This window comes from Condylura cristata, unplaced genomic scaffold (assembly GCF_000260355.1).
Source record: "Condylura cristata isolate star-nosed mole 26May11 unplaced genomic scaffold, ConCri1.0 scaffold00001, whole genome shotgun sequence".
Taxonomy (NCBI): Eukaryota; Metazoa; Chordata; class Mammalia; order Eulipotyphla; family Talpidae; genus Condylura; species Condylura cristata.
Genome location: NW_004567102.1, coordinates 17,286,627 through 17,299,348, shown reverse-complemented (window position 1 = coordinate 17,299,348; position 12,722 = coordinate 17,286,627).

Genomic DNA, 12,722 nt, shown 5'->3' with positions numbered 1-12,722 from the left:
CCACTGTAGCACAAGTTCGATCCCCAGCCAGGGAGGTGACCCACATGGCCTGGCAGACCTCTCCTGACCTGCCTGCTGCTCCCCTCACCAGTGTACTTCATCATTTGGTCTGTACTGCTCCCCACTCTGTCTCTGGTGAATCCTCTCACCCCCTGTACCTCTGGCCTGTACCCCAGTTCTTGTATGCATAAGTAAATCTTTAAAAAATAATAAAATTACTTTCACAGCATTATCTAGACTGGTTGATTAACAGGGGTCTTTGTCAAGCCAAGTTGCACCACCACATAAAAAGAAAACCTCTCTCCTTGAATCCTCTGTTAATGAACATGGCTTTTGCATACTTGCCCACTAAAACTCTCATGCACCATTATTCTGGGCTTTTCTTCATTGATTTCTGGGAACTCCTTCACTTCATTAAATTGCCTCTATTTTGGGGGAGTATATCCTTCAGTATCTTCCAGTACACAGGAAGTTGATTTTTAAAACCCTGTATGTTTAAAAATGCTTTTTTTTTAAGTTTATTTTTACATCATTTTGCACATTTTTTTCATCTCCATTGTAATAAAAATGCTTTTATTCTTTCCTCAGATTTAACCAACATGCTCAGTTGCCTGTCTCTTGAACTTTTAAAGACATTATGTCATCATCTCTGGTTTTCCAGAGTTGGTATTTTTTTAATAATCCAGTAAAATTATAATATCTCATCTTCGGTATGTGATCTGGCTTTCTCTCTGAAAGTTAAGCTTTTCTCTTGATATCCAAATGTTTAAAACTTTCGCATTGTTTTGCCCGAGTAGATTTTTTTCACATTCAGTGTTGAACACTCAAGTAGAATCTTTAACTAAAGTTTCATGTCTTTTAATTCTGGTAACATTTCATGTGTTAGTTTGTTAGTGTGCTCTTTCCCACCTTCAATTTTTTTTTAAAGATTTATTTACTTATGCATACAAGAACTGGGGTGTAGACCAGAGGTGCTGGGGATGAGAGGATCCACCAGAGACAGAGCAGGCAGATGGACTGAAACACACTGCTGAGGGGAGTAGGGGGCGGGTCAGGAGAGGTCTGCTGTGCCATGTGGATCTCCTCCCTGGCCAGGAATGGAGCTCATGCTGCAGTGGCTGGTGATAGCTTGAGAGCACTGAGACTTTAACCCCTGCACCACCAAGGAGGCCCCCTTGCCTCAGCTTATTTTTTGCCCTCTCATTTTAAAGTCCTTTATAGTTATTTTAGCAGCATTGGGGAAGTAGAGAAAGTAAGATGTCTGGGTAATCTGCCATTTTAAACCAGAGGTTCTAAATGGGTAAGTTTTGATGAGGAGACAGAGAAAAGGTGCAGAGAATAGGGTTTTTCTGGAATGGATCTAGTCCTGCAGGGTTAGAGAAAACCCTACCATCCAAGAATATGCCATCCTCAGGAGGCGGTTACCTGACACTTCAGAGCTTTGCTCTCGGTAGTCTTGCTTGGACCAACCACCATTTTATCAACTCTAAGCCTATTTTTTAAACTCTAAACATGAGGACCGAAAAGCAATTCCTTCCTAACAAACCTGTACAATTCTCTCCTGTCCCACTGCTTTTTTCTCATTTCCTCTCACTGTTGTAAGATTTCTGACAGAACCCAGATCATTTCTCCATTGTTTGAATAAATATGTTAGCATATCAGGTAGTCACATCTTTACATTCAAAAACAAGTTAACTACCTCATGCTAAATCATGCATAAAATCATAAGACCAAAAGGACCTTAAGATGTTGTGGCTTAAATTTCTGTGTCTCCTGGTGAAATTGTTTTTAGCATTGACGTGACTTCAAATGCTCATTCGCAACTACTGACAGGTGGGAGCAGAGAGACCGAGCTGGGAACTGGTGTTCTAACATCTGGTGGTGATCCTAACCCTGGCTGCCTGGTGGTGAACCACCATTCTTGGTTTCTTCATCTATAAAATTGCACAACTACTTGTTCTGTCCAGATTGTAAGGTTGGTGTAAAATCAAATGTGGTAATTCAGATGAAAAAATTTCACTTATTGTATAATACACTGGTGCACTCAAAGATAAGTTAATGGAATTGGCCAGGAATTTTGGTAGCTATTATGTGGAATGTGAAGTTAAATGCAGTACATTCCCTGATCTTATGAAATGGGCAATTTAGTAATATCTCTTTAGAGAAGAGGGGAAAACAACAAAGACAAAAATCTGGCTTGTTTTTTTAAAAATACTGGAATTTGCCTTCCAAATTTGAACTAATTTAATGTGTATTCCTTTGATCCATGTCTATTGCCTTTAGCTCTATTTTGCTCATGTTGTTGCTTGTGTGGAGTTATTCAAGCCTCTAAATGAAGGTTCAGGGAAGGAAAAAAAAAAAACCTTAAACATCTTAAATGTAGTAGAAACCATCCAGTGTCCACTGTTGGATGATGGTTGTTTATACATGTAATGGAATATTATTCAGCCTTAGAAAGGGAATTCTGACATATATCATGGATGAAACTTGAAGACATAATGCTAAGTAAAATGAACCAGCCATGAGCCTCCCTAACCCACATAGCACAGCAGACCTCTCCTGCCTCGCCCGCTGTTCCCCTTAGCAGTGTATTTCTCTCTTGTTCTGCTCCCCCACTGTTTCTAGTGACTCTTCTTACCTCCCGCACTTCTGGACTACACCCCAGTTCTTGTATGCATAAATAAATCAACCTTTAAAAAATACTAATAAGCCAGCCACAAAAAGACAGACATTGTAGGATTCCACCTCTATGAGATACCTAGGATAGTGATATTCATAGATATAGAAAGTAGGATGGTGGTTACCAAGACCTGAAGGGTAAGGAGAGTTACTGTTTAAGGGGCAGAGAAGTTTCAAATGTTTTGCAAAATGAAAAGAGCTTTGTAAGTGAGTAGTGTTTGAATGTACAACAATGTGGGTGTAGTGGCTTTAAAGTGTATACTTTATGAAAAAGGTTAAAACAGTCGAGTTTTGCTATGTATATTTTACCACAATTCAAAGATGGGCAGAGAACATTTTAAGTGCATTGTAAATATCTAATTCCAGGGGCCTCCCTGGTGGCATAAAGAGTTAAGTATCAGCATTATGAAGCTATGACAGTCACTGCAGCACAGTTTTGATCTCCGGCCAGGGAGGTTACCCATGTGGTGCAGCAATGGGTCTCTCCTGTCTCGCCTGCTACTCAGCATTGTATTTCAGTGCACCTACCTGTTGTGTTTTCCTTTCTGTTTCTGATCAACCCTCTTACTCCCTACCCCACACACCCCTGGCCTACACTCGAGCTCTTGGATGCATAAATAAATTAAATTTAAAAATGTAATTCCAGCAGCATGCCCAAAAATAACAACCCAGTGTGCTCTGGAGTCCTATGTACCCACTGCACAAAATACAGACATCTGGCATACTTGGGGGGCTTGTTAAATAGCACTGGGTTTTTACATATCAACTTTGCAAGTGATTCCAATGAAATATTCCTGAGGCTGAATGTTCTGGACAAAGTTTAAAGGTGTTAAGAGAAAGACGAAACAGCTTTCAATAAATATGAAGTTTCAAATATATTCAAGAAGACGGAAGAATTTTAGAATTTCATCTAGTAACCCTAGCCATCTAAATAACTTGCTGGTAAATAACAGCCCCTTTACAGACCTTGGGCAATCATTTCTCCAGCTCATGCCTTTAGGCAGGTAAGATATAGTCATCCCCTTCTGCAGATGTAGCAATCCTGGTGCCTAGACAGGTAAAGAAACTTCTCAAGTGACACATTAAGTGGGGGGTGGTGTTCAGAACTAGGGGCTCCTGTCTCCCAAGATCTGTGATTATTTCTACCATGTCATACACTGTTTTATTCAACTTCTCAAGGCCCTCTATTTTTCTACACATTCTAGGTTTAAAGTATTAGCCATTCTAAATGTCTTGTAAAAATCATTCCTTTGAGTGTCGTTGTTTACCTGTGAAAGATGGGTAGTTGAAAGCTTTTACTGGAGAGATGGCTATCTGGAATCCAATCGTGGATTCAGTCCCAAGACAGGAATCCAAGCTTGTGATCTTAGATGAATTTTTTAACCTCTAAGGAACCTCAGATTCCTCATCTGTTTAAAAACATGCCCAATTCAAAGAGTTTTTGTGTCACATGAAATTTGTTTGTGACTATATTTTGTATAGCATAAAGAAAATGGATCCCAAGACTGGCCCAGGAAGACTTGGGAGTCTCCCAAACCCATTCAGGAGACTTAAAAGGTCGAAATCATTTTCAAGACAGTACTAAGACATTATTTGCCTTTCTTTGCAGTCAGTCTTTACAAGTCTGCAGTGGTGTTCCCAGAGGTTGCATGACATGTGATATTGTAAAAGATTAAATGCAGGAGCAGATTGTGAGATATCTAGCTATCTTCCATTAGGTCAGATATTAAAGAGATTTGCAAAAATGTTAAACAATGTCATTCTTACTAATTTTTATTATGAAGGTACAATTTTTTTTAAGATTTATTTATTTATGCATACAAGAACTAGAGTATAGTACAGAGGTATGGGGTGGAGGATGGGATTTACCAGAGACGGAGTGGGGAGCAGAACAGACAGATCGACTGAAGTACACTGCTGAGGGGAGCAGTGGGTGAGATAGGAGAGGTCTGCTGTACCATGTGGATCAGCTATCTGGCTGGGGAGCAAACTCATGCCACATTGGCTGGTGATATGTTGATAGTGCTGAGACTTAACCATGTGCCAACAGGGAGGCCCCAAATTTGTTCTAATTTCTAATAGGTAAATATTGACAGATAAACCTACATACACAAAAGCTCTCTGATGGTCTCATTAATATTTAAAAGTATAAACATATCCTGAGACTAAGAAATTTAAGGCCTGTGGGGAGCAGCAGGCAGACAGGAATGGAATTCACTCTGCAGTGGCTGTGGATAGCTTCATAGTGTTGCGCTTTAACCCCTTGTGCCACCAGGGATACCCAACTACCTTTTTTTTTTTTTTTAAGGATTTTATTTATTTATGCATACAGATCTGGGATACAGGCCAGAGGTATAGAGCCGGTGGATTCACCAAAGACAAAGTGGGAAGCAAAACAGACAGACAGATGAAATACACTGCTGAGGGAGCAGCAGGTGGGACAGGAAAGGCCTGCCACGCCATGTGGTCACCCCTGGGCAGGAGATTTAACTCATGCTGAAGTGGCTGTGGCCAGCTTCGCTTCCCAGCACTGTGCTTAAACCTGCTGCACTATCGGAGGGCCCCCAATTGACCTTTTTTGAAAAAGTATTACGTGACAAAAGAATCATGTTCCTTATGGAAATTTTAGAAAATCATCAAAACATATGAAAAGAAAATGAATATTACCAGTAATTCTATGTTGACATTTTTGAGGCAGTTTTTTTTTTTTAGGATTCTTTAACTATAGATCTCTAACCCATGATTTCATCAGGCTTCAGAGTTTAAGTTGGGATAACAGCAGGAGTTTGGGGCTTTTTGTTGTTGTTGACCCTTGGACTGACTTTCACGACCTCAGTCCTGTTCACCACGGAGTCTTCTCAGCACCACACACGCCCACCCACCGTTTTTCTCTCCTGCTCTGCCCTCCTCGGTGATGCCAGTTCCAAAGTCTCCTCAGCCTGCTAAAGAGGGGTGCCTCAGTCGCCCCTCACCCTGGGCCTTTCAGTGGGGCAGGCTCCCACTGTTGATGAGCAGATGTTGGTGGGTTCCAGGGGTGTTGGGGCTGCAAGAGTAAGTTCTGGACACAGAGTACCCTTGCTCTGTGGGACTTTTCCTGGGAGTGCTGGTAGTGCCATTTTCCTGAAGTTTCTCTCCTTATTATCAGCCCCCTTCACTCTTGCTATCATTCTAGTCCTGAGATGCCCATGGAGGGCTGGGTAGGGGGCAGCTGACACTTGGAAAGCTGACAATCATCGGTCATAATGACTAAGGCTCAGGACTTTCACATTTAGTGCTTCCTAGCAGCAATTCTCAAACCCTACGCCTTCAGCATCAGTTTTCACTCTTAAAAACTAATGTGAACCTCAAACAGTTTTTGTTTATATGGCTATAACCATCAGTCTGTATCGTATCAGAAATTACAACTAAAATTTTTTGGGAATAGTGGCTTCCTTTAAAATAACAACAACCCATTACATTTTCACAAGTAATTTTTTTTAAAGATTTATTTATTTGTGTATACAGAACTGGGGTACAGGCCAGAGACACAGGGGCGGCGAGAGGCTTCACCAGAGACAGAGTGGGGAGCAGAACAGGCAGATCCAAGAAGTACACTGCTGAGGGGAGCAGCGGGCAGGTCAGGAGAAGTCTGCCACGCCATGTGGTCACCTCATGCGGAAGTGGCTTTCAATTCTTAGTGCTGTGCTTTACCCCGCTGGCCACCAGGGAGGGCCCACAAGTAATGTTTTAATGGAAATTACCAAAAAATGATAAGTTTATGAAAAAAATGGGGTACCTCACTCACTCATGAGGATGATGGGATCATTTTTGTGCCTGATTCTGTGGTTCGTAATTTTTTTTTTTTTTTTTTTGCATAGAAGAACTGGGGTGGTGCAAGTATGAGAGAATTCACCGGAGACAGAGTGGGGACCAGAACATGCAGAGTGACTGAAATATACTGCTGAGGGGAGCGGCAGGTGAGACAGGAGAGGTCTGCTGCCCCATGTGGGTTAGTTCCTTGACTGGGGATGGAACTATGGCTTTAGTGGTGATGGCACTGAGACTTAATGCCTAGCCCACCAGGGAGTCCTAGTGTTTAATTTTTGTTTAAATTTATTTATGCATAAAGAGCTGGGGTATAGGCCAGAGGGGCAAGGGTGTAGGTGTAGGGTGTGTGGTGAGACAGATGGGGAGCAGAACATCCACATCTACTGAAATACACTGCTGAGGGGAGCAGCAGGCAAGGCAGGAAAGGTCTGCTGCGCCATGTGGGTCAGCTCCCCGGGCGGAGGATTGAACTTGTGCTGAGGTGGCTGTTGATAGCTTCATAGTGCTGAGACGTAATCCTCATTCCACCTGGGAGGCCCTAGACAGACATTTTCTTTATGAAGAGAAGAGGATAACTTTTAGCCTCATTCTTCTCTATTTGATGTTTCTCTTTTGACCAACATTAGTTTACTGGTGCCAAGAGATTGCTGATGTTGTAAAATCAAGTTCTTTTACATCACTGTACCTCAGTTTCCTCCTACTAATGTAACTTAATAATACAGGCACATCTCATTGTGCTTCACTTTATTGTGTTTCGCAGACATTTAGATTTTTTTACAAGACCCCCACCCACCAGCAAAATATTTTATGACTCACTGAAGGTTCAGATGATAATTAGTATTTTTTTTAGCAATAAAGTATTTTCAAGTTAAGGTTTGTATCATTTAAAAAAGTCATGATGCTATTGCATCTTAGTGGATAGTATCGTATAAACACAAATTTTATATCACTGGGAAATCAAATAATTTGTGTGACTTGTTTTATTGTGGTGCTCTGGAGCCAAATCATCAGTATCTCCAAGGTGCATCTATGCTATATTTTATGAGGTGGTTGTGAGAGTTAGATATTTGGAACAATGTTTGACACATGCTAAGTGTTAAATAAGGCTTAATCAAGGAAAATAGTGGAACAAGTGCCTGAAATACCCGCTGGGATTAGGTAGATGACATGTGAGGGTAGACAGAGTGGCAGATTCTGGAAAAGTTCAGCTACCTGGTAGAACACCACTGAAGGTTATGAATTAGAAACCACAGTACCACAGTTGGGGGCCTTCTCTGGTGGCACAACGGGTTACAACACAGCACTACAATGTTAGGCACAGCCACATCAGCATGAGTTCGATCCCCAGTCAGGGAAGTGACCCGCTTGGCACAGCAGACCTCTCCTGTGTTACCCACTGCTCCACTCAGCAGTGTACTTCATCGATCTGCCTGTTCTGCTCCCCACTCTGTTTCTCGTGAACCCTCTCACCACCCCTGCACCTCTGGTCTGTACCCAGGTTTTGTATGCATAAATAAATAAATCTTTAAAAAAAAAAAAAAGAAGAAGCTACAGTTGGTATTCAAGGCAAAGGCCTTAGCACTAGGGTCTGGTATGGTTGTCCTGACCCAGAGACCATATAATGTCACCAACTTGCTGTCTCTCTCTGGTCAAATAGAATACAAGGATATATGTAATATCATGGTGTGAGTGTGTTGTTGACATGGAGTTTCTGGGGATGCAGTATATGGGAATCAAAGAAAAGTCCTATTTAAAATGCCCAAAACACCACTGTTGGTGAAAGAGGCCAGAATGATTTCAAAAGGCAGGTTCAGGTGATTGGGGTGTAAGAGCAGAGAGAGAAACCCAAGCTTCAATAATTGGGGGAGGCAGTCACCAGCAAGAGGGCTGGACTCCTGTCTCCAGGAGGAGGCAGAGATTGGGGAGATATGAGTTCCAAGTATGTGGCAGCAGGGACGATGACCCCGGACCCTAAAGAACCAGGGGCAGCTCTGCAGGACCATGGTCAACAGGCAGGTGTTATTTCTCTTAAGTCTTGATCCTCATCCATAAGAGGAGATTGGTAAGAATGGCATTTACCACTGAGGAAAGCTGAAATGACAAGTGTTTGCAAGACACTAGATAAAATGCTAGCAAGAAAAGCTGCTGTGATTATTGTTGATATAGATGACAAAGACAGTGATCCATTCTGGTAAGAAGTTTGGATCATCACCGTAAGGATGCAAGCATTCTGTTAACAGCATCAGATATAAGTCACAGCTCAATGAGGGTAGGGGAGAGCCCCTCAGTTCCCTGCTGTGTCAGACTAGGGGTAGTTCTTGGGACCCAGAGAGATCTGGTGATTCCCTGGCTGCCTCTGTGAAGAGCAGAAAAGTGGTAGGTACCAACTATTATTTTTTTAAGATTCATTTGTTTGTGCATACAGAGCTGGGGTACAGGCCAGAGGTGCAGGGTTGGTGAGAGGCTTCCCCAGAGACAGAGTGGGGAGCAGAACAGGCCGACTGACAATGTACACTGCCAAGGGGAAGCAGTGGGCGGGTCAGGTGAGGTCTGCTGGGCCTTGTGGGTCACCTCCTGGTCGGGGATCGAACTCATGCTGAAGTGGCTTGAGTTTTAACAAAGGAGGGCTGGCACCAACTTTTCTATGAAGGGGCGAGTAGCTTTGCTGGGGAGGGAGGACTTAAGCCAAAACTTTCAATGTCCTAGCACATACAGCAGTACTGCCTTGTATAAAATGATAGTGTGGTCTGGTATGCATGTTGGAGAGAACAAATATCTGAAAGGGCTCGACCAAAATATTACAGTGGGACACTGGGAGACAAGAACATAACTTTTTAAAAGGAGCATGAGTGTATTTTGCAATTAGAAAAAAAAAATGTCTGTTCTATGTAATAGAAGGTAACTCATAATTCAGACTTAAGAGTTCTGGAACACCGTATAAGTGAGAAGTCATGTTTTCTAGAATAGTGTAGGAAGGTCTCACAAGGAGGTGGCATTTCAGGGGTTCCTAAAGGAGGGATAGGGTTTAGATATCTGGATGGGAGAAGACAGCTAGAAAGGAGATGTAAGCAAGTGAACAATCGTGCTAAGGGTGCTCCCTGGTGGCGTAGTGGTAAGTCACGGTGCGCTGACCCACATATGGCACAGCAGACCTCTCCTGTCTCACCCTCTGTTCCTCTTTGCAATGTATTTTAGTAAGTCTACCTGTTCTATTCCCCACTCTGTCTCTGGAGAACCTTCTCAAACTCCACACCTCTGGCCTACACCCCAGTTCTTCTACAAAAACAAAAAAAAACAAAAACAAACAAAAAAAAACATGGCAGGTGTAGCCTCTACCAGTTTTTGCTTCTCTCAACTCGAAAGGCACTTTTGCCCTGCTTTGTGATTCTGGAGCTGAACCCTGTAGAAATTTCACTTCTGCCAGCTGGTACAATGCTGGTTTGTTCTGTTACTGTATATTTAGGGCATGGAGAAAGAACCCTCCTACCACAGGAGGGACTACAGAGAGGAGACCAAGATTAGAAAAAGCACAAGAAACTTAGGCAGGGTCTTCAACTCCAGGCAGAAGCTTTGCTGAGCTGAAAACTAGTGAGAAATCTCAGCATAGCTAAAGGTCTCCTGGGGCCAGAACAGCCGTGAGACTGCTGAGCACTGAAACTTCTGGCCTGCTGTTTCCTTCCTCCACAGACTACCTCTTGAAGACACCAACTTCTCACAATGCTACAAGTATTTCATACCACTACCTTTCTCATTGTATTGCCATTACCTGCAATCCCCTCTACCATTCCTTGGTGCCTGGATAAACATCAGTCCTTCAAAAGACTAGTCAGGAATCGTTTTGGTGAAAGAAGTCCATTCCCCTTACTCCCCTACTTTCCTTCCATACATTCCTTCTAGACCGCCTCTATGCCCTGGGCCCGGTCATCTAGGCCTGATGTCTTTGTTTACCTTTTCCACAAGACTGAACTTCCCACTGGCTTTAATTTTCCCCTGAATCTCCAGAAACTAGGCTGCCTTGAATATAGCGGGTGAGCTGAGCTGACTTAGCTGTGCCTCGATGCCTGAGGACCCCTCTAAAAAGGAGAATTGCTGGGGGGATCAGTACAGTAGGAATGAGTGGCTATTTTGATGTTTCTGGTTTAGGAGACATTGGTGAGCCAATCTGTATTCTACTATAAATTTCACCAGCATGTTCTTTCTCTACTTCTCTCTTGTGCACATGCTGGGCTAAGTGGTGGGGGAATTAGAATCTTCTGTTAATCCTTCTGCTTTGGACCCAATCTATGAAATGATGACAAAGAAAACCTCTCATTCTTCCTGAAGTTTTTTTTTTTCCATGTGCATTTCATTTGAAATGCTCTCTTAACTTACAAGAGAGGAAAGTTCAGAGGCACACTACAGAATAGTCTTCGCATTGCTGGCATTCTGCGAATTGAGCTGGTTAAGTGGCTTTCCAGCACACTCTTACCTATCCTGAGCAAGGAGCATCTAGATTTTGATTGGGCTATTGCCAGAGCTTATTAACATAGTGTACCTTGACCTGGATTAGGAGCAGCAACTCTGCACAGAAAATGACCAGAGCCTGCTGGGACCTGCAGCGGAGATGAGACTTTTATGACACAGTATTTTCTGCACCTCCGTAAGAAGTCAGAAGGTAAGAAGCCAGAAATCCTGAGGCAAATGTAAGGGATGTTGTAATGGCTACCTACTTATTTCTACAGGGTTTCAGTTGCTCTAGCTGGTTTTCTGTCGAAATGATGAAAATGGAATACACTTGGGCCTGAATTGCTTTAAAAAAAGGGAAATCCTGACATATTTAGTTTTTTGATCCAAGAGGAAAATTATTTATGTTCTAAGGGTGCAACACAGTCTTTTCTTCTCTACGATATTATGTTCTTCACTTTCAGAGAAATATTAATGTTTATCCACTTCGTAAAAAAATGACAGAAAAAATTGAAAAAGTAATGTAGTTTTTTGCTGCATGATTTTTTATTTTCTAATTTGAAAACCAAAGAATGATGTCTTTGGTTTCAAACAATGTTTTCGATTTTGGGGGAATGTGAATCTTATGATTCAAATTTTCTCTTAAAGGTAAATCTAGTCAATTAGCTATAACAAATGTTAAACTCTTACTGTTGTTTGTATTCAAAGACATAAGTATATAAAATGGTTGTTATCACATTAACATGTAATATTTCTGGCTAGTATACCTTCTATTCAATTCTTTTGAATTAATGCCAATCATTTCTTAAGTAACTCAGTGTTTACTTCCCAAGCATAGAATTGGATATAAAATTCATGGGGATTTCACCTTGCACCTCAGTGTTTGAACTGGGGAATAGGCACTTAGCCATCATTGAGTCTATAACCACTAGGTTGTTGGTGAGTGTGGGTAGGTGGGATAGGGAGGAAACAGCCTCCATTTGGTTTGTTATTTAATGGTCAAAAACTTCATTTGTGTGTTCAAGTCAACAATCTTCTATATCCAAACATTTTTCCTTCAGTAAATATCAGCGTTCGACAGCTATCAGAATTTTATTAAGTCAAGTGACCAAGAAACAGATCTCCTGAGACTTCTCACAGGTCAGATTATTAATCTAACTTGCAGTTTGAGTTTACAAGTAGCGCTCCCCCCCCCTTTTTTTTTTTTTAACAAAAGACCAGTGACTGGGAATGTCAAATGTCTCACTTCATATTCAGTAACAAGCACATTTAATCTACAAAAAAATATATATATATAGTTCTTTTTCTCAGACTATAACAGGCAAAACTAAATTCCATCCTTCTTTCCTTTTTTTCTTCCTCTCTCCATCCCTTCTTCCTTCCTTTCTTACTTAAGTTCTTTTTGTATAATCCTCTCTAGTCAACTATATAGTTTCTAACTATATAGTATAGAGCAGTCTTTCTCTTGGGGGGAGAAATGCAGTTTGCACAGTTTTGAACATTATTTCCATAATACAATTTAATTGAAGTGAAATGACACTGAACTTTCTTGTCAGGGGCAGGGAAGAATGAAATTGCTAAAGTTAGAAAGTTTTCAAGTGTGCTTTGAATTAAACAAAGTTGAGAAACACTAATTTAGAGTTGTAGTTATCAAATGAATTTGCCCCTTCCCCCAGGGACATTTAACACATTGTTGTTAACCTTTTTTTTTTTTCTGGTCACAAGGAGGAATGGGTGACTACTAGCACCCAAGGCTTCAGAGGCCAAGGGTGCTGCACAGACAGCCCCTACAG